Source organism: Fundulus heteroclitus, unplaced genomic scaffold, assembly GCF_011125445.2.
Source record: "Fundulus heteroclitus isolate FHET01 unplaced genomic scaffold, MU-UCD_Fhet_4.1 scaffold_57, whole genome shotgun sequence".
Taxonomy (NCBI): Eukaryota; Metazoa; Chordata; class Actinopteri; order Cyprinodontiformes; family Fundulidae; genus Fundulus; species Fundulus heteroclitus.
The window spans coordinates 555,047-571,585 of record NW_023397000.1 but is presented as its reverse complement, the minus strand read 5'-3'; the positions used below and the strand labels follow the sequence as shown (position 1 = coordinate 571,585).

Here is a 16,539-nt window from a genome sequence, read left to right as displayed (position 1 = left end):
GCACCGCTTCTGGAGCAACATATAGCTTAGCTTTAATACCCTTCAACTTGCCTAGCTCAGGGTTGAACACTGATGCATACTGAGCTCATACATCTTCCACTGTTTCTGGAGCCACTCTATTCACCTGTGACCAGTCTAGCTTCAGCTGACTAATCCAGTCTCTACCCATCAAAGCAGGGCCTCTTCCTTTGACTACTAACAGTTCTAGTTTTCTAGTGGTCTCTTTACATTTCACTTATGCCACAAATTTACCCATCAGCTGCAATGATTCTTGGCTGTACGTTTTAAGTACACAATTAGCTGAACTCAGTTTGACTGATTTAAATCTGCGCTTATACAGATTTTCGGATATCACTGACACTCCGGCACCAGTGTCTATTTCCATCTTCACTCTTGAATAATTTACACTGACATACACATAATAAGGCTTTACAATGTCACCATTACCTGTGTTCATTTCAAACAGACCAAAATCTGGACTGTCCAACGTCAGATCTGGAACAGTGTCAGGGTTGGGTGCAGCTTCCATCTTGCACTGAACCACCACATCACTGGCAGCTCCATCTTCTTCGACTTGATGAGATAGCAATTTGTTGTCATCTGTATCCCTTTTAAACTCTTGCCTGTTTCCTGGATCTGCATAGTGGGATGCACCTTCAGGGGTGTACTGGGGACCAATCCAGCTGCAGACATCTTGCTGTTGGAGAACGCCGACATCATGGCGCTGCTTGAGAACGCTGAGTTGTCTCTTAACATCCAGATCCATGGTTCCCTTGGTCGTACTCGAACGGCCTCCTTCGTTGCGTGTGCGACAGGCTTTTGCGATGTGTCCCTTCTTCTTACGTTCGTGGCACTCACTTTCTTTAAACCTGCAGTCATTTGGATTGTGACTTTTTCCACCACAACAATAACAGGGCTTCCCGGTAGCTGTATTTTTCTCAGCCTTGCGGTACTTTGTTTTAACTTTCTTGTCCACAACATTAGCCTTGAAAGCTTTCTGTGAAAATTGGTGTGCACTGTCCTTAGTTACCTAAAAAGGAGAGTGCAATTTCTACAGCCAGCGGCAGCGTCAAGTCTTTGGTGTGCGCGGTGCTAAGCAGCCGGTCTCTCAGCTCACTGCTCTTTACCCCACAGACGAATCTATCACGCAGTGCTTCATCCAAGAATGTCCCAAATTTACATGTAGCTGCTAATTTTTGTAAACTAGCCACATACTCACTGATTGTTTTATTGTCTTTTTGGTTTCTTCCGTGAAACTTGCACCTTTCTGTCTTTGGTACGTAGTGCCTCTGCAGCAAAGCCACCAACTCCTCGTAGCTTTTCTCTGACGGTTTATCCAGAGCACACAAGTCCATCAGCAAGCTATGGGATCTTTTCCCCACCACCTTGAGAAACACCGACTTAGTTTTCTCATCTTTAGTGTCCACGTCGTTTGCTGCAAAATACTGTTCGAGACACTCGCGGTAGTTGTCGAAACTTTCCTCGAAGTGTAAATGTTCTGGCTTTCCAAAAGCCATCTTTTCAGCTCTGGTTCAGCGGTCCTTTCACTCACCAATACGCTCAGCTTTTTTATTTTTATGGTCCCGTGTTGCCTCTATGGAGCCGCTTTATCTCCGGACTCTGGGCCTTCCAACTTGAACAATCCCATCCTTGTCGCCAAATTCTGTCATGTATGATGTACTGGTTCCAAATTAAAGAATGTTCAAGCAGGTTACTGGAAAGAACACATGGCAACTTTATTTAAATGGTAAATTGTAAATGGCTTGTACTTGTATAGCGCTTTAGCTAGTCTTGACGACCTCCAAAGCGCTTCACACTACAGTTCAGTCATTCACCCATTCACATCCTGACGGTGGTGAGCTATGTTAGTAGCTACAGCTGCCCTGGGGCAGGCTGACAGAGGCGAGGCTGCCATGCACCGGCGCCACCGGGCCCTCTGACCACCGCCAGCAGGCAGTGCAGGTGAAGTGTCTTGCCCAAGGACACAACGACAGAGACAATCAGTGCGGGGGATCAAACCGGCAACACGCCAATTGCAAGACGAACTCCCTAACCTCTGTGCCACGTCGCCCCACAATTGCCCCATATTTCTCTTCGAACTGCACTACTCTTCTTCTTTACACAGCGTACATCTCTTTTGCTCTGCAAGAGCGGCCCCTATAGGCGAACTGTTATATTTTCTTTATTTACAGACTTAACAACCTCAACAGTCTCCACCACATAGGAGCATCATCAGACCCAAAGGTATCTACCATCTTAAACTTAATGGTTATGGTAAAAATGGTAAAAGGCTTGTACTTGTATAGTGCTTCTAACTAGTCTTGACGACCTCCAAAGCGCTTCACACAACAGTCAGTCATTCACACACACCCTGACGGTGCTGTGCTATGTTAGTAGCTACAGCTGCCCTGGGGCAGACTGACAGAGGCGAGGCTGCCATGCACCGGCGCCACCGGGCCCCCTGACCACCGCCAGCAGGCAATGCGGGTGAAGTGTCTTGCCCAAGGACACAACGACAGAGACAGTCAGTGCGGGGGATCAAACCGGCAACCCGCCAATTGCAAGACGAACTCCCTAACCTCTGGGCCACGTCACTTATTTCTGTGTCTGGAACACCACAGAAAGTTTGTTAACAACAGTAGAACAGATTGGGATCAGTGGCCGCCATATCTCCTCTTCGCCTATAGTACCCCAACCCTCGACTGGTTTCTCTCCTTTTGAGCTGCTGTATAGTTATGAGGTTTGTTGCCCTCTGACTCTGTTAAGGGAGATCTGGGAGGAAGACAAGGTGGGGGTGGGACCCAATGATATGTTGTCTTATGTCCTTATGAGAAAATGAGTGAGCTTGTTGAATGACACATGGCAGACACAGCAGCAACAGAAGTCCTTGTATGAAAATATACTTGATAGCACTTGTTTGAGCCAGGACAAAAAGGCCTTGTGCCAAGTGGCAAGGGCCATCTGAAGTCATGAGGAAGCTCGGACCCACCACCTACCTTATGAAGACTCACTGAACAGTCCAGAGAGTTCACTACATGCAGAACACCATGGGGACTTTCCACTATACAGTCTAACCATTTGGCTTACATGGAGCTCAAGCAACCTTCTAATGACCAATGTACCAGGTATTGCACAATTGCTCTAGCTTTGCGGCTGCTTACTTGGATGATATTGTCATTCACAGTACCACCTGGGTGGAGCATGTGGAACACTTGCATATTGTCCTGGACCACCGTCATTTTGCTGGGTTGATGGTGACCCCATCAAAGTGTGTCTTCACTGCTGCTGAGACAAAATACTTGGGTCATGTCATCAATAAGGGGGTTATCACACCACATATCGATAAAATCAAAAGCATGGACTCATGCCTATTGCCCTAAACAAGGAAGCAGCTTAGATAATTTCTTTGCATGGCTGGTTTCTACTATTGCTTAACCCCCAGTTATCCAACAGCACTATTATTTGGGATATTATTGAAAATATCCGTTCCCTTGCACACATGCAGTACTCCATCATGATGGATGGGAAACGAGACATTTCAGGAAAAGAGCACGAGGTAGTGTGCATTAGGTACGTTGACAAAGATTTAGTCCCTCATGAGGAGTTTGTTGGTTTGTATGAAGTTTCTTTGACAACAGGACACTACTTGGCAAAAGTAGTCTTGGATGTTTTGCAACGCCTAAATTTGCCACTTGCTGGTTTACGTGGGCAAACATATGATGGGGCAGCAAACATGGCTGGCAAATACAATGGAACCACTGGCTCCCTTTGTTCACTGTGCTCCCCCACTGTGTTAATTTAGAAGGCCTGTACTGTCTCTAAATGTGTCCAGAATTCTCTGGATTGGGTCCAGGAACTGGGAATGTTTTTGGGCAGTCAGGGAAGCCTAAGGACATATTTAGGGATATTGCAAGGTCTGAGGAGGGTGATCGTCCATGTTGCACTGTAAGACTTCTGTGTCCAACAACATGGACAGTGCGTTCTAGTGTCATCTTGGCTGTGCTGTACAAGTATGAATGAATATTGCCAGCTTTAGCTGAGATGGCAGGAAGTGACTCAGAATCAGCCATTAAGGTATGTATAACACCTTTCTACAGGGAAATGTTATTCTTGGTCTTCTGTGTTCTTTTGAAGTAACAGGGGAGTTGGAGGTTCTCGAAATGTCTCTCCAGTGTCAAAGAGAGACTTATAAAAAAGAGAAACTGAGAGTTTTCAAGCTACTCACTTGAAAGCAACCAACGTGAGAGACACTGCACCTCACTCCTGTTGCCCCTCCCGGGCCCATAAGCACCTCAGTACTTCACAGGCAGTGCTCCTGCATACACACATCAGTCCCCCTCAGACTACTACAGGACTGAATTTTATAAAGTTTTTGATGTTGTTGATATGCAGTTTAGAAAGAGATTTGAGCAGGACGGTGTTGTGCTATCAAGCCATGAGGAAAAATTGTGACTGATTTGTGACCAACATGAAACATGACACTGATGCATCCACCAGGATCTGCCCCCCTTAGCAGGATGCCGTCAGTGCTATAAAGCCTTGCTCCCACAGATAATTGTCCGCATTTTCCCGTTGCTTCATTGGGGCAACATTGGGGGGAAACGGTCAGTCGCGTTGCTCCTGGAGCGACAAATGGGGGATTCTTTTCGTTCAGAGGACTTGACTGGGTTCGGAGAACTGCAGGCTGGATCGAAGCTAAGTCTGCAGTCTAACTTCTGCGTAACTAGATGCTAGAGTACAGAATCCACCTACGCTGAAACCAGCCTTGTTTTGTTTTTCTCAGCTGACTCCAGACGGCCCGGAGGGGCCTCCCACCAGCAGTCGGCACAGGACCCATTTGCCCAAGCCGAGAGCAAAAGATGAGCTGAAATCGCCCGCTGCAACCGGGTCAAACACTCGACTACGATCCGGAGCTGCGTGCTCCAACCGCCATGTTCCGGCTAGCCAATAGCCGCATGCCCGCTGCTGAGATAAGCAGCTTTCTCTTGGAGTGCTTCAATTGCTTTCAACTGAATTTAATTGAATTTAACTTGATGCCCCAAAGTGAAGCGAACTGACACAGAGGCACCGAAAGGTTTTGCAGAGAAATAAACAGGGAAAGTTAAATGCTTTATTTAGACGGTTTACTTAATGCGTTTTCATGGTGTTTTTAAGCACGGGGAGCTAACCGACATAGCCTTTTGAAACCATGCCACGCTAATGTTATTTGTTTGTGTTCTTACGATTATAACAAACATTATCTCCACAAGGGTTTTATACATTGATGGGATATTAATGTTTGTGTTATCCGGTTCGCTCATTATGACCAAAATAAAGCTGAAGCTTTTTAAAATTAGCGACAAATGTCCGTTAACCTATTGCTATTAGCTAACGGCAACATTCGCTCTTACTGGATACGCGACTATGGTTCGTTTCAAACATAATGTTTGTTTCGCTCCACCATTGTTCGATAGTGCTATGTGTCAGGACTCAGCCTGCAGGGCCGTGCAGCTTGCTGCTGGCTCTGCTGCCTCAGACTCTTTCCACAGGTGTTCGGGGTTGACTGGTGGGCGGAGCCCACACCTGCGGGTAGTTGAGCAGCATCGGGTGGCACTACTTAAACACCGCGCAGACAGCGAGAGGACGCCGGATTGTTATCGTTGTGGTATACAGTCAAGCCTCGGCCTCTCGTTCTCTGCGATTACCAGAAGATCTAACCACTCACCTCTGTGTCTCCCAGGTACCTCCTCGTGTCAGCCCTCTTCCTCTCGTGACCCCGTGAAGTCTCTTGTGGCAGTAGTTCCACGCATCGTCATTCTCCATCTGGTGTTGGTCTCTCCTGCTAACCTCCTGGTTCCCCCTGAGTCGGTTCCCTTCCTCTGGACCCCTGCCATCTCCGGAGAGTCATCTGGTTCCTCTTGCTGTCCTGAACATCTGGATTCCCCGGTGCTGCTCGGACCCGACCCCACCTTCGACCCGCTGGTCTCCCGGACACCTGTGGCCACCATCACACGGTGCTGAGTCCCCACTGCTTCCTCCCCGGTCGGCTCTCCATCCGCCGAGTGGTAAGCTTGCGTCCAGCAGCACACCCAGCTCAGTCAGATCAGTTCCTCCTCACGTAATCAAAAGTATTCCAGAGAAGCAGGATGAAAAGGGGATAGTGGCCTTAGAAGAGCAGACAGTCCAGGTAATTATTACAAAATAATTTGTAAATGCCTTGTGTTTTTGCTCATTGTTTGGGTATGCTCTTCTTTATTGTTAGGTCACTCAGCCAATTATGGTACATACGCTGTGATGGAAAAGTCGACAAAGAAAATTAGTGCAGCCCAACTTGTACAGGTATACATTTTTTGGAGACTGGGCCAACTGAATTTGTGTTATTTCTTACATTTATTTTTATTTTTGCTGTATATATTATCAAAACTTTGCAGAGCAATGGTTCCAGTACAGCCATGGAAGAGGAGGGATTAAAAAGGTCATTGGAGCAGTTGTCGGCAGAAGGTGTCAATATTGGAGAGCTTGTGACAGATAGACATGTTTCTATCAGAAAGATGATGAGTGAAAACCATCCAGAAATACAACACAGTGGGGGATATTTGGCATGTAGATAAAGGCGAGTTAGACAAACTAATAGTACGTGTAAAATAAATTTGAGATTTGAAATCCTTAAATCTAGGGGTGTAGTTTTAACCAAGATGTTTTTCTTATTTTTGCGATAGGGATTGGTAAAAAACGAAATAGTGCAAGGAAAGAGAGAGGATGCAAGTTGATTGCTGAATGGAAACCAGCAATTTCCAAACATCTATATTGGTGTGCAAACTGGGGTAATGGCAATGCAGATGTTGTTTTAGCAGCTTGGAAGGTATTGGGCAGTCACATCATAAATGTGCATACACATTCTGACCCACTTTTCACGGAATGTCAACATAGCAAGCTTGAAGAAAGGAAATGGTTCTTGCCATGTAAGTTTTAATTTCAAATTTACATAAATGTGTGATTTGCAAATCTGCTTCAATAGGAAATTTCTATACTCATTTCATGTCATTGTTCCTTTGAATTATCTCTCCACATATAAACCAGTTGTTTCAATATCTTTTTCAGATAGTAAAGCTTATTTCAAACTGAGAGAAATACTTTTCTCAAATAACATGCTGAAGGATGTTAAACAACTGACCCCCAACAGCATTACAGCAGGGGCAGAATCATTTCACTCCTTGTGTAACCACATGGCCCCAAAGATGCTTCATTATCATTATGAGGCTTTTTATGCTGGGTAATTAAAGTTTCTGTTTTATGACGGGGTTAAAATAATAAGCCCAACAGGTACAATTTCAAATCTTACATTTGTCTATTTCTTCCAGGTATCAGATTGCCATCTTGCACTTCAACGAGAATTGCAATCGGGAACAGGCGAGGACAAAGGAGATGAGCAGTACAATGTTAAGTACCCCAAGTACAAAAAGGGTAGTCATACCTTGTGTAAAGTCTTTGAAAAGGCCACATTCAGTGAGTGAACTTTTTCCTATCATAAGAAAATATTGTTAGCCAAATGACTGTGGGTTCTCATTTTCTTGCATGTCTGAAAATCTAATTTTATTTGCAGATTATGCTGGTTTTCTGAGGAGGAGGGTCCGGTAATGCCATTATGGAGGACAGGAAAAGGCCACCTCCGCTATCATCCAAAGTCACAACAGTGCTGAGAGAGTTTTCTGTACAACAGCGCAAAACCCGTTTTATCAAAACTGGTTGATCTAGTCGATGCATATGAATAAAAATAGTGAACAGTCTTTCTACATTTCCTTTCCATTTATTCAACTTGTTTAACATAACATACACTTATTTTGAATTTGTAAGTTTAAACCCTTTGTATGTACCAACACCATCTGGGTATGTCGATCTAATTTTGTTTACCACACATGAGGGGAATTGACACTCTTTTGCTTTTACCGAGTCTGTTGTAGATCCACTGCACAAACCTCCTGTAACCTGTGTAGCGTTACTTGCTGTAAATAAACCAACAAACAAACAGTATTGATTATTGCAACAAATATAAATTATGTACTGAGATATTTTCATAAATACTATGGACATCATGAACCTTTAGTCTTTGAAATATTAAAGAAAAATATTTAAATAGGCATACAATTTTTATTTATCAATTCATATAATTCTTAGAAAATGGACTGTGTAGCCAACAGGCTTAGATAATAACTTACTCTGGCAGTGGATCTGCTGGGTCAACGTAGCCATCCACTTTATAATAAATGTAAGCCATTTCTAAAGACCACAAATCCAAACATACAGATGGAAAGCCTGGATGATCAGTTATGCACTTTAGCTCTGTATTGTTTTCGCTGGTAAATTCCTCCATTTTGTCAAAAACTCTACGTTGTTCCTGACAGCAACCACTTTCCCGTGTCCATGACAACACATTTATGGCAGGTACACATGTGTAAATAACAAAAGACAAACTTTAATGAGGTGAAAATCCCATCTATATTACTTTTGGCTATAAAATAATTTAAATAGAGACCTGTTAATATTCCAAATTTGGTTTACTTTTGCAATATCACATCATTTATGGCATTTTTCTGTTTGCACTAAAGGAACAGGATGCAACTTAAACTCACCAGTCTGTGTTACCCAGTCTGTGTTGCTCATCATTACTGATGATCGCTTCCTGATGTGGAGGAGACTGTGTGGGATCAGCCAAAGTGTTGGGTTCCAGGGATTTTAGTCCCTGTTTTCGTCCACCAGACGGCAGCAGGGAGCGGCACCTGGAAAGGACGTGCCGTCTTTCTGACACACCTGGAGCTCATCACCTCATCTCCCTGGAGCATAAGAGGAGCAGACGGCCAGCACTTCAGCGCCTGAGTGTTTGCCAGTATTGATACATCTGAGCCTTCCTGAGATTTAGTCTCTATGTCTCTATCAAATCTCTAAAGATTTGCTCTTTGTGATTCACCTGTTGTCTGTTCCCAGACGTTTCCCTTGTGATGCCGTGGATTATACCCACTGGATGCCCGAGACTTTTTTCATCTCCACCGTTGGATTACCAAATAATTTCCGGATTCTCCAGCTGGCTGTCGACCGCTCCTCTTATCTTCTCCGAGCTTCAGCTTACCTGTCCGCCCTCCAACTCTGTCTGGACATCATCTAAGGATCAAGACCCTGGAACCACAACCATTTACTCCCCTCTGGCTCAAACCACACATCATCAGAAGTAAGACCTGTCAGATTCTCTCACGGTTCTCCAGTTTCCCATGTCCCTTAAACTCACCATCTCCCTCTGCTGTTTTCCCTAGTGAGACCAGGACGAGCCCGTGAACCAGACTCCAGAAAATACAATATCTGCTTGTAATATTCTGACCATAAATAAATCCTCTTAACTGATTCCTGCTCTCCTGTGGTTGTTCTGCATGTGGGTTAAGAGATTGAGTCCCAACATGACAGAACACTCAGGCCAACAATCTAACCCAGTAGATGCTATTAGGAGAACTTTAAACAAACAACACTCACTAATTCTGTCTCACGAGTCAGCCCTGCGAGAGTTAAGTTCTCGACAGGCCGAAACAAGCCAAAGGTTGGCAGACCTCCCAGAGTTTTTACAGGATTCAGTCCAGCAAACCACGGTTACCGACCCTGCACCGGCCTCCGATCCGGTTCCACTAGACCGTTCTATGTTTCCAGAGATCCGACCGCATTAAAAAGCGCCTACTTTCATGCTCTCAATGACTCCATCAAGGATGAACTGGTCACTCTGGACGAACCCAAGACATTGGAGGAGCTTATAAGTTTGACCGTCTGGCTGGATAATCGAATTCGGTCCTGCACCAGGAAGAGGGGAAGAAGGGATCCGCCGTCCAGAATGACAAGCAACTTTCCACCTCTCTCCACACCAGCTTCACCAGATCGAGTCTCTGCTTTGGATGGCAGAGCCCTTCCCATGATCACTCACCAAACCAAGCCCAGCCATCTCATAATTTCAGGTAATCACTGTGAGCTCACCCCATTTTTTGTTTTTCCATCAGCCAGTTCCCCTATAATTCTGTGGTTTCAGTGGCTACAGCAACACAATCCTCCCACCAACTGGTCTAATTTGCACATAGAGTCTTGGTCCCCATTTTGTCACTCCACCTGTCTTCGTTCCGCAGTCCCTCCAGGTCCCTTGCCGGCGGAAGGCCAAGAAGCGGAACCCACAGATCTGTCATCCATTCCAGCTGAGTATCATGACCTGTCTGCCGTATTTAGTAAGGCTAAAGCCTTGTCTCTTCCTCCTCATCGCCCTTATGACTGTGCCATAGATCTACTCCCCGGAGCACCTTTACCTACCAGCCGACTTTATAATATCTCTCGACCTGAACGTGAGACCATGGAAAGCTACATAAGGGACTCATTAGCCGCCAGAATCATTCGGCCCTCTTCATCTCCTTTGGGAGCCGGATTCTTCTTCATGGGCAAGAAGGATGGCTCGCTCAGACCCTGCATTGACTACTGTGGTTTAAATCAGATCACTACAAAAAATAAATATCCATTGCCCCTCCTATAATCTGCCTTCGAACCAGTTCACGGAGCTTCAGTTTTTACTAAACTAGACCTCCGGAACGCCTATCACCTTCTCTGTATCCGCCAAGGCCATGAATGGAAAACTGCTTTTAAAACACCTAAAGGGCACTTTGAGTATCTTGTAATGCCTTTTGGGTTGTCCAATGCTCCAGCGTTTTTTTCAAGCCTTAGTTAATGATGTATTACGTGATTTTTTTAACGTCTTTGTGTTTGTCTATCTAGATGACATCCTGATCTATTCCAAGACTTTGGCAGAACATAAACACCATGTCCGTCTCGTCCTCCAGCGCCTCCTAGAGAACAAGCTCTACGTCAAGGCCGAAAAGTGTGAATTCCATCAGTCATCCATTTCCTTTCTGGGATTCATTCTTGAGGGCGGACAGGTAAGACCCACGGAGGAGAAGATTAAGGCGGTCATGGAATGGCCGACCCCTGAAACCAGAAAACAATTCTAACGATTCCTCTGTTTTGCTAATTTCTACCGCAGGTTCATACGTAATTATAGCCAAACAGCCTTGCCTCTAACTGCTCTCACCTCCACTAAGACTACATTCTTTTGGACACCAGAGGCTGACGCCGCCTTCCATAAACTCAAATCCCTGTTCTCAGAGGCGCCAGTCCTCATCCAACCAGATTCCACCAAACAGTTCATCGTTGAAGTCCATGCCTCAGACACCGGAGTTGGGGCTGTGCTTCCCAGATATCGGACCATGACCACAAGACCCATCCCTGTGCCTTTTTCTCACGCAGATTATCTCCCCCCCGAGTGCAATTACGACGTGGGAGACCGAGAACTTTTGGGCATAAAGCTTGCCCTGGAGGAGTGGCGGCATTGGTTGGAGGGGGCTGAACATCCCGTGCTGGTTTGGACGGATCACAAGAACCTCGCCTACCTCCAGTCCGCCAAGAGACTAAACCCCCGTCAATCACGTTAGTCCTTGTTTTTCTCCCGATTTAATCTGTCCATCTCATTCCGCCCAGGCTCCCGCAACATCAAGCCGGACGCACTATCTCGCCTCTACTCCTCCGACGATTCCGAGAAGATTCCAGCGACTATCCTGCCTCCTAGCTGTACTGTTGCCACCATTTCATGGGAGATAGAAAACATCATAGCCCAAGCTCAGCGATCTGAACCCACACCAGAGGCCTGTCCTCACAACAAGATCTACGTCCCCACCACAGTCCGAGCACGTTTTATTCACTGGATCCACGCATCTAAATTCTCTGCTCATCCAGGTATAAGTCGCACCTTATCTCTCGTCAACCGTTGTTTTTGGTGGCCTTCGGTCCATAAAGATGTAAAGGAATACGTCTTAGCCTGCCCAGTTTGCTCCAGAAACAAGTCATCCCATCGACCTCCGTCTGGTCTTTTGCAACCCCTCTCCACTCCTAAACGCCCTTGGTCCCACATCTCCATCGATTTCGTTACCGGCTTACCCCCATCTAAAGGTATGACCACTATATTCACCATTATTGACCGTTTTTCCAAATCCTGTCATCTTATTCCCATCAGAAAACTCCCCACAGCCTTTCAGACAGCACAGCTTCTGGTAAAACATGTTTTCCGGCTACATGGCACCCCCCAGGAGATCCTATCGGACCGCGGACCCCAATTCACATCTCAGGTTTGGAAATCTTTTTGTGCAGCTCTCAATGCCAAAGTCTCCCTCACCTCAGGTTATCACCCTCAGTCCAACGGCCAGGCGGAGAGGATGAACCAAGAGCTAGAATCGACACTCCGATGCTTCACCTCTTCCAGCCCCTCCGATTGGTGCCAGTTTCTTCCCTGGGTGGAATACGCCCATAATAGCCATGTCTCAGCTGCTACCGGATTCTCGCCTTTCGAGGTCTCACTTGGCTACCAACCACCACTGCTATCCTCCGATGAGAAAGACATTGCTGTCACCTCTGTTCAACACCACATCTGTCGCTGCAGACGCATCTGGAACTCCACCATCAACTCATTTAACCATAGAGTCGCCCAAAATAAGACACGCGCCGATCGCAGAAGGATCCCCGCTCCCAAGTATTCACCGGGACAGAAGGTTTGGTTATCGTCTCATGATATTCCCCTCAAATCTATGTCCAAGAAACTCTCCCCCAGGTTCATCGGTCCTTTTGAGGTTGAGACAGTCATCAGTCCCACGGCCGTCCGACTACGCCTACCAGCCTCCCTACGGATACACCCCACTTTCCACGTGTCACAGATAAAACCCGTCCAGACCAGCACATTGTGCCCTCCTTCCGAGCCCCCTCCTCCTGCCCGTGACATTGACGGCCATCAAGCCTACACCGTACGCCGGATTGTGGACTCCCGTCGACGAGGTCGCGGTTGGCAGTACCTCGTCGACTGGGAGGGTTATGGTCCGGAGGAACGTCTTTGGGTGCCAGGTTCTTTCATTCTAGATCCATCTCTCATTAGGGATTACCGTTCCTCTCTCCCCCCTTGCTCTTCTCGGCCGCCAGGTGGCGACCATTGGGGGGGGGGGGGGGTACTGTTGGGTTCCAAGGATTTTAGTCCCTGTTTTCGTCCACCAGACAGCAGCAGGGAGCGGCACCTGGAAAGGACGTGCCGTCTTTCTGACACGCCTGATGCTCATCACCTCATCTCCCTGGAGCATAAGAGGAGCAGACCGCCAGCACTTCAGCGCCTGAGTGTTTGCCAGTATTGGTACATCTGAGCCTTCCTGAGATTTATTCTCTATGTTTTTTCTCTCTAAAGATTTGCTCTTTGTGATTCACCTGTTGTCTGTTCCCAGACGTTTCCCTTGTGACGCCGTGGATTATACCCACTGAATGCCCGAGACTTTTTTCATCTCCACCGTTGGATTACCAAATCATTTCCGGATTCTCCAGCTGGCTGTCGACCGCTCCTCTTATCTTCTCCGAGCTTCAGCCTACCTGTCCGCCCTCTAACTCTGTCTGGACATCATCTAAGGATCAAGATCCTGGAACCACAACCATTTACTCCCCTCAGGCTCAAACCACACATCAGCAGAAGTAAGACCTGTCAGATTCTCTCACGGTTCTCCAGTTTCCCATGTCCCTTAAACTCACCATCTCCCTCTGCTGTTTTCCCTAGTGAGACCAGGACGAGCCCGTGAACCAGACTCCAGAAAATACAATATCTGCTTGTAATATTCTGACCATAAATAAATCCTCTTAACTGATTCCTGTTCTCCTGTGGTTGTTCTGCATGTGGGTTAAAAGGTTGGATCCCAACATGACACAAAGGCTCCAGGGAATAGGGATTAATCGTAGCTCTTCTGCTGCCATGTGGTTTTCATCTTCTGACTATGAAGAGTCATTTTGCCAGCTGGCTGAGCTACTTTTGCAGCTGTCATCACTTGCAGAGTCTGCAAAATTTTGTATTCATTGTTTAAATCATTATTACAAGTAATTAAACGTCATGGTTGAAGAACCAAACTCCACAAAGTCCATTTCCTATTTCAAAATTTCCTCGGCTTCGATTGAAAGGGCTAGCCTATAATCAACTGAATTGAATTTGAATTCATACAATCTCAACTCTGGCTCAATTTCTTTACTACATCCTCGCTCAGGTCCAGGTTATTAAGTCAAACTCCTGGAACACATAATGCTGAGACACTGTGGTTTGTGCTGAATGTACATCTTTTTCTTTTATGTGCTGTTTTGGCGAGTTTCAGCCATCATAAATGATGCAAGGCAATCGGGCTTCGACGAGTTGTTTCCGTGTTTACATCTGAACTGTCAGCCAGAACCGCGATTATAAGCCCTGATTCCAATTATACACCAGCAAACCATTTCATTTACTCTCCTAAAATGTTTTTTCTCAGACTTACCCTAATCGAAACAGACGCTACCGCTGTCTTTCGTGTTAAAATCACCACTTTCTGAATCGCCATTTGAACTTGTCGTTGTGTACTCCATTGTACTCTCTGTAGCGTAGCCTGAGCTGCGCCTACAAACTGCGTCATCGTTTACCTGACTCCGCCAGATAGATTTGCTCCGCATATCCATCTGGAAACCTTCCGTTGAAGTAATTTTGGGAAGGGGCAAAAATACTGGTTAGCTGATTGGCCTATGTTGGTGATAGACGGGCCAAATAAACCAATCAGATTCGTCGTCGCTCTGTTACGAGCGACGACGGAAACACAACCACAAGCCAAGCTACTCTTGCTGCTACAGGTAAAGGCTCGTTAGCTCAGCAGAGAAATACTCTGTAATTCCGATAAACTTGCTCGATAGCCACGCTAATGCTAGTTTCATTGGCTGAAGCCGCCATGTTCTTTAGACTGAACTGTCGTGTTTCTCGTTGTGTCACACCTCAACCCGCCTCAAAGCCAACGCTGATTGGACGTTCGTTTGGTGAACGGCTCCAAATTTTCTTTAACGGAGAGTAGCCAGACTGATCTGCGAGTGAAACCTTGAAAGCTCGCGAGATCAGGATGGTCTCACGAGGCTACGTCATCGTACCACGTGACCCAAATTGTGGATTTTCCACCTAGCGCTCACAGAGGGACAATTTTCAGTCCTCCAAAACATCTTTAACGGCGCAATCATGATCTTAATGGCAAATTATTTTTTTTGTTAAAAATATGGTCCCTAATGCATGTATTTTCGTGTTGGCCGATCTCAAAATCAAGGAGTACTTTAATGGTGTTTTGTATAACTTTAGGATTAACCATTTTAACGACCAATCGCTACAGCGACACCTAGCTTCCCGGAGGTATAATTGCATCAATAAATCAAGTGTCCTAAGGTTACTGCGCAAATAATTCTTTAAAATGTTATTTTATCAAATAATGTTTGTTTAACTCAGGATTTGCATTGTGAATGGGTTGAAACGCATACCAAATGTTCTACATTAGTTAAGCTAATTCAACCTCATTCCATGGTCTTTAGAACATGGAACTATTGTCACCTCAAGATGAACTTTGGTTCTTTAACTCATGCCTGCAGTGAACCAGGATTCACTGAATTATTCTGATGATGATCAACCATTTTATTTAGTCTTTTTTGTTTCTTTTGTGTGTACATAGTTCCTTAGCTTCTTTTTTATCTTCATTTTGCTTAGTAGTTTTGGTTAAGTTTCACTAGCCTACTAGAGAGGATTTGTTGATTGAAATATAGGGTTAATTCAGATAAACAGCATTCTATAGTGATGTTCTCTGGATGTTTATTTTGTTTCTGTTAATAAATTCTTGAACTCAAAGAGAAGTTGTCACTCATTCATTCTATATGCGTGCAAAATTTGCTGTTAAAAGAACGCCAGTGTTCAAATAATCTCTTTCAACTATTGTCCCAATATCAGCCCCTGGGCTGATATTCACCAGACAATACATAACAGACAGAGACTTATTTATTAAACGTTAAACAACTTTAAACAGCGTGTAATGAAATGTAGATGTTGAGACATCTGGAACAAGTCCTCCTAACAGGAGAGATACATAGTGTGGTAAAACAATATCCTGAAAAAAACTCAGACATCCTGCAAGTTCAGTTTGCAATGTTCAAAATAAAGTACAGTTGTCAGTCTGGTACTGAGATTGTTGCAGTTCTGCAAGGGATGACCCCAGAGGTCCGTGGTTTCTCTGACCAAGTTGAAATAATTGCCCACCTCCTTCTTGTTGTTGTTCCAGTGTCATCAGCAGTCTGAAAGGAGTTTTAATTGCCTTAGAAGACTAAAACTATGGCTTCTTAACACTGTGACTGAGCTCACCTAAATTGTGTTGCTGTGTATCATGTGCACAAAGACAAGCTGGACAGGTTGAACAGAAACCAGCAGATTGTCTCTTTTAAGGACAGTAGAAAGAGCACTTTTGGTTAATTTAAATTAATTTAAAGATTATTGTGTTTAAGTTGGGGCTGCACAGTAGCGAAGTGGGTAGCGCTGTGCCCTTGCAGCAAGAAAGTTCTGGGTTCAAATCCAACCCTGGGTCATTCTCTATGGAGTTTGCAGGTTCTCCCTGTGCATACATGGGTTCTCTCTGGGTAATCCGGCTTCCTCCCACA

General features: G+C 45.4%; 2 long non-coding RNA genes across 2 annotated transcripts; both read left to right on the top strand.

Moving 5' to 3' along the window:
* Positions 1-5,523: 5,523 nt before the first annotated feature.
* LOC118561148 lies at positions 5,524-8,195 on the top strand. The gene is made up of 4 exons (XR_004929801.1): positions 5,524-6,318; positions 6,411-7,252; positions 7,341-7,485; positions 7,583-8,195. It is a non-coding gene; the product is annotated as an uncharacterized LOC118561148 (long non-coding RNA).
* Positions 8,196-12,893: 4,698 nt separating this feature from the next.
* LOC118561149 lies at positions 12,894-13,716 on the top strand. Its single transcript, XR_004929802.1, has 2 exons — positions 12,894-13,216; positions 13,305-13,716. It is a non-coding gene; the product is annotated as an uncharacterized LOC118561149 (long non-coding RNA).
* Positions 13,717-16,539: the final 2,823 nt, after the last annotated feature.